General features: G+C 38.9%; 1 long non-coding RNA gene across 2 annotated transcripts in view; it reads left to right on the forward strand.

Annotated features, from left to right (window-relative positions):
• The first annotated feature begins 819 nt into the window (after positions 1-819).
• The window catches only part of LOC138145685 (uncharacterized), a 14159-nt gene continuing 8953 nt past the window's right edge, over positions 820-6025 (forward strand). Inside the window, exon 1 of one of the 2 annotated variants that reach the window (XR_011164293.1) lies at positions 820-919. This is a non-coding gene — a long non-coding RNA (uncharacterized lncRNA). Of the gene's footprint in view, positions 920-1087; positions 1204-6025 lie in introns of those variants that run through there. The other variant, XR_011164292.1, reaches the window with a different exon arrangement.

Raw genomic sequence — 6025 nt, forward strand, 5'->3', positions numbered from 1 at the left:
ATTGGGGTTAAGTAACTTGCCCAAGGTTGCACTGCTAGTTTTTTTTTTTTTTGTGGGTGTTAAGTGTCTGAGGCCATAACTGAACTTGGGTCCTCCTGACTCCAGGGCCGGCGCTTTACTCACTGCTCCACCTAGCCACCCCCCAATTTTATTTCTTTCAATTAACAAAAATCTATTTTTTCTACTTTCCTCCTCCCCACTTTCAAAAAAGAAAAACAAATCCCTTCTAATAAATATGCATAATAAAAGAAAGCAAAACAAAACACATTCCCACATTGGTCATGTCCAAAAAATTCATGTCTCATTCTGAACACTAAGTCCATTGCCTTTCTGTTCAGATGTGGATACAATGCTTTATCACTCAGGAATCATGGGTGATCGTTGTATTGATCAAAATTCTTAAGACTTCCAAAAAACTTTAGTTTTAAGTGCATATATGTACACATCATCCTTCTGTGTGGGACATAAAGATCCTTACCAATAATTTGTAGAGACTCAGAAAATTATAATAAAAGCAGAGGAGTCTTTATTGTGCTTTCTCGAGAAAGGACACTCCCAGAGCACCTAAAAAGGAACTGAGGAGTGCAAGTTGCAGAAGCTCACAGATTTCTTTTATCATAATCCTAACCCCACTTCCAAACCCTGTCCCACCTTACCATTGCTTGGGAAGGCAAGCTCACAATCTTCTTACTAATGCTACTAATCAGCACAATACTTATGCTTACTAATCAGCACAAAGCAATCTCAATCCATTACCATAATTATTACTAATGAGGCTCTAATTTTGTTAGATAGCATACATAATACATGAGGTTCACTAAGCAAGCCCTGTAACAACCCTAGATATACTGAACTTAGTTACAAAGTATAAAGAAGAAATGAGAATCTAATAGGATGTTCAGAATGGGGAAACTTCACCGTAAGTCACTCTCACACTTCTCTCTTACAGAGGTTTAATAGGAATGGGAATTTGAAGATCTTCCCTGCCCCTTAATAGACCTAGGGGTGAGTTTGAAGCTTCCCTGCTGTGAAGATAAACTCTGCCCCCTGATAGGCTGAATGTAGTCATATGGAGTCTGTGGTGGGAGGAATTTGCTGAAGGGAAGCAGAACCTGGAGGAAACTGGTAGAGCTAACCTGACAGCTGGAGACAGTTGGAGACAGTTGGGGACAGAGGGACTCAGGCAAGGGGATAGAGGGTTTTGTGAGTAAATGTTGATCTTGTATTGGTTTGTGGGAAGGCTAAAGGTTGGCATGGCTCTCAGTGTTATTATGGCTTCTGAATATCTTTGGTACTATGATGGAATTGGCTTACTGGATTTGGGATTCAGTTTTCTGGTGTCTAAATAAATATTTCAGCTTTATCCTCTATCTGGAGAGTCTGGCATGTTTTGCAATCGAACGTCATGTGATGCTTATGGTCATGGTCTTTATTGTGATCGTGGGTGGTGTAAATATTGCATTGGTACTACAAGAGAGGATGGTGCTCTATTTTTCTTTTCTTTTTTTTTTGTCAAAACAAGAACTAAATCAGAATTTTTTGTTTTTTGTTGTTGAGTCATTTCAGTCACGTCCAATTCTTTGTCACCCCATTTGGGGTTTTCTTGGCAAAGACACTGACTAGAGTTATTTTTCATATGTTTGGTTTCTCCCCTTTTATTCAGATAGTTTGAGGCAGAGAGGTGGTGCAGTGAATACAGTGCTGGGCCTAGAGCCAGGAAGACAAACTCAAATCCAGTCTGAAACACTTACTAGCTATATGAACTTGGCTAAGTCACTGAATACCTATCTGCTTCAATTTCCTCAATTGTAAGATCAGGATAATAACATTTAACTCCTAGGAGTGTTGTGAGGATCCAAATAAGATCATATTTGTAAAGTGCCCGGGGCGTAGTAGATGCTTATTTCCTTGCTTCCTTATAAAGTCTTTTCTACCTTCTGGTTGTTGTCCTCTCCCCAGGCTGGTCCTGAAATGCCTTCCACATGACTTGGCTCCTCTTGGTGTCTTCCCAGACTTTCTTTAAAAAGACTTTATTCTCCATTTTCTCCCTCTGTCTTATAAAGTGCTATTGTTGATAATATTTTACCATTGTTCAGCATCAGATTTTACAAACTATTTTATATTCTAAATGTGTTGATTTTGGCTATCTAATCTATTTGGCAAGTGTTTATTGACTAAACTGCTTTGTATGCCTTTTTTGTCTTTTTGTTTTGACAATTGATTTCTCTCAATTAAACTTCTGTATAAAATTATTGTAATAGATATTGAGGTTTTTCTCCATTAACATCTCACAGTCAGTGCCAAACTTTGGTTTAAATAGCTCTGGGTGGAATTGTGTTTCTCATATTGAGATGAAAACTATCTCCCTGAAACTTCTACCAATTGGTTCCTGGTTTGTTTTTTTTTGTATTGAGATCTGACAAAATGTCAAATATTTCTTAGTGAGGAACCACCTTACAATCCCTTAAATATTTTCAAAGAACTACCATGTCCCATCTCTTGTTCAAACTAAACATGCAACTAATCAACTAGGTGATGCAATAGATAGAATATTGGCTGTGGAGTCAAGAAGACAAGTTCAATCCTGCCCCAGAAACATCTTCACTATGTGACTCTATACAAAGTCACTCAACCTTTTTCAGCCTCAATTTCCTCATCTGAAATTTGGAGATAATGATAGCTTTTACTTCATTGAGTTGTTGTGAGGATCAAAGACAGTATATGTAAAGTCCTTTGCAAACCTTAAGGCTAGCAATTTTTTTTTTGCTTTTTGGAGGGCAATTGGGGTTGTGACTTACCCAAAGTCACATGGCTAGTGTGTCAGGTGTCTGAGGCCAGATTTGAACTCAGGTACTCCTGACTCTAGGGCTGGTGCTCTATTCACTGTGCCACCTAGCCACCCCTAGCTATTATTTTTATTAGTCCTCATATGATAAATTTTGAGTACCTTCACTGTCCTCATTCATTTCTTCCAGCAATAACATTCCTAAATGATGTAGTGCAGAATTGAACACAATACTTCAATGCCAAGCATAGGCTGCTCCTTCCCTTCCACCCCATTCTACATTTCTATTACAACAGTCTATTACGGTCAGTTCTAGGGACCAAATGAATGGTCCCAAGACAGCATGTTTGTCATAGCAATGACAAATTTTGTCACTTCCTTATCTCAAAGCACTAAACTAGGTCTTCTTCATTTATAGAGTAGAAGTTAGAGGGAAGATGATTTCACCCCATCTCAAAAGTTTTCAACTTTTATAAACCACCACCTAAGAAATGTACATTTGCTGCTATACTTCAAATAAGCAAAATCTTCTCCCAACTCGTTCCTCAATTGTTAAGATGCTTTATTTACTGTCTGGGAATGAGACTCCACTTTGCATCTGCAGCTTTAATTAGTCTCCATTTCAGGGAACAAAAGGCCTTCCCCTGGATAAGCTGATCACCTGAAATCTCATCATACCCTTTAACTCAACACCTTCCTGACTCCCTCAGCCTACTCTCCCTTCTGATTGGAGGGATGGATGGTGGGCTAATAAACCCTATCCAAAGCTTTCCTTTATAGAGGGCAGAGCCTAGACCTCAAAGCTCACTTTCTGCTTTAAATCTGTAGCTCTGATTGGTCTCAACTCCATGGAACAGGATGCCTCTGGGGCCAGATACCCCCACTGGATTGCACTCTCCCTCCATACTTTTCCAGTTACCCCTAGTGTTTTCTTCACCTATTAGATTGTAAGATCCTTAAGGGAAGGAACTGTCTTTTTGTGTCTCCAATGCTTAGCACAGGATCTGGTATGTAGTAGGTGCTTAACATTTATTGAATTGATTTGAGACTCTCTTTTATATTTAACTGTTATGGAAGGAAAGAGATATTGGGAACCTCTCTCTGGTAGAAGTGAGTAGATCACCTCTCAAGAATGTGTGGCATTGAATCCCTTTATTTCATGTAGAGTAAGACATAACCAAAGCAGAGTAAATGGGGCTTTGACCCCAGATGATAAGACATTTAGAACATACCAAATTGCTCCCTCCACTGACTGAGGGAAGCTATGGGTCCATGTCTGGGATAGAATGACTTGAAGGTAAGAGATATAGGATTGTCTATATTTCCAGCTCCTTGGGAAAATGAGGTTTATCTGCTACCCCACACAGCAGAGTCTGGTGAGATTAGGATCCTGCCATAGCTTTGACACCTAGGCACCTCACAAACAATCATGTAAGCAAGCAACAATTACTTATTAAGGGCTAACTAGATTCCAGGTGCAGTGCTATATGCTGAGAATACAAAGACCAAAAAAACCATCCCTGAAATCAAAATGTTTATAAACTATTGAAAATAACATGTACCTAGATTAATATATGAAGAATACATTCATAGTAGTTTAAAGAAGGGGAATATTGTCATTTGGGGGCTCAGAAAAGGCTTTCTTCACAAGCTAGCATTTGAACTTGGTCTTTGAAGAAAGTAAGGGATTTTAAGAGATAGGAGTAAGGATTGAGGGCGTGAATAGTCTGGAAAGAAGGAATTTAACTCACTGGCCCCACTTTATATTTAAAAAAAGATGGTGTTTTATTATGCCCGTTGTTCTTACATCACAATATTTCCATAACTGTCATTGTTCCCCTCACCCCTTTGACAAATGAGCCTTCACTTATAACAAAAAAATAGCTAAGCAAAACTGACAGTGCAACTGTAACTAATCAGGGTATTCAGCATTTTGTAGGGATAGTCCCCAACCTATCTAATGAAAGGTGGGAGGGAGGTTCATTTCCTTAGCTCTTCTTCAGGGATGAAATCTATCATTCAAATTACCAAGTGTTTGTCTTAGGTCTTCTTTTCATTTGCAATACTGTCATCAGAGTGTATATTGGAATCCTGGTTTTACTTCTGAATTTTACAGTTTATAAAATTTCCAATGTTTTTCTGAATTGCTCATATTGCTTCTTTAATTCAATAACATTACCTCACCTAGGAGTTTCACCAAACTGACCTTCTCTGGGACCATCCTTATTGTTGTTCAGTTGTTTTCAGTCGTGTCTGACTCTTCCTGACCTTGTTTGGGGTTTTCCTGGCAAAGGTATTGAAATGGTCTGCTATCTCCTTTTCCAGCTCATTTACATATGAGGAAACTGAGGCAAACAAGCCTCAGTTAAGCCACTTTCCCAAGGTCACACAGCTATAAGTATCCGAGGTCGAATTTGAACTCAGGTCTTCTTTACTCTACACCCAGTGTGTATCCACTGAACTACCTAGCTACCTGGGACCATCCTTAGTCTGCCCATCCATTTGTTGTCTCTTGCTTGTGTTCTTTCAAAGATTTACCACAAGTTGTCTGCCCAATATGCTAGAGGCTTTCCTCACTTTCTCCGGATGAATACTGATGTGGATACAAAAACCCCAAGGGTTAAAAATAATATTAAGGGTTGCTTTTGCAGTACTTTGTGAAGCTCCTAGTTTATTCTCTAACCTGAAGGTGCCCTAAAGTCTCTTCCTTTATCTTGAAATACAATACAACTTCTCCCTCATACTGGACTGTGTAATTCCTTGTCTCCCCCATCCTGGCTCATAAAATTTCCCTTGTCTCTTTTATTCTGTGTCATCCATCTTCCTCATTCTGTCCCTAAATCTCCAACTCCCATTAGAAACCCTAAAATTACATCATCATCCTACAGGCTGTGTAGCTTTCTGGCTATGTAAGTATAGTGTTTTTCCTGTATTAGTGCCTTTGTTTAGTTCCTTGCCAAGTCTCAGGTCCGCATGCTTTTGTGTCAACAAAGCTCCCATTCTCTAAAGAGAAGGTCTAATTGAATTATTTCAGATATGAACCAAATCTCCCAACTCTGATCTCGACAGATACCAGTGGAGATCTAACAGGGCAGGTCATTTGTAATCCCTCACCTTTACCACATGACCAGCCCATTTTTTTTATATCATAAATCATCATCATCATCATCATAACTAGCTATCTTTCTGTCTGTCTATCTATCTATCTATCTATCTATCTATCTATCTATCTATCTATCT

The sequence above is a fragment of the Petaurus breviceps genome, unplaced genomic scaffold (assembly GCF_028583685.1).
Source record: "Petaurus breviceps papuanus isolate PSGF00001 unplaced genomic scaffold, PetGlider_PUasm1.0 90743, whole genome shotgun sequence".
NCBI classification, from domain to species: Eukaryota; Metazoa; Chordata; class Mammalia; order Diprotodontia; family Petauridae; genus Petaurus; species Petaurus breviceps.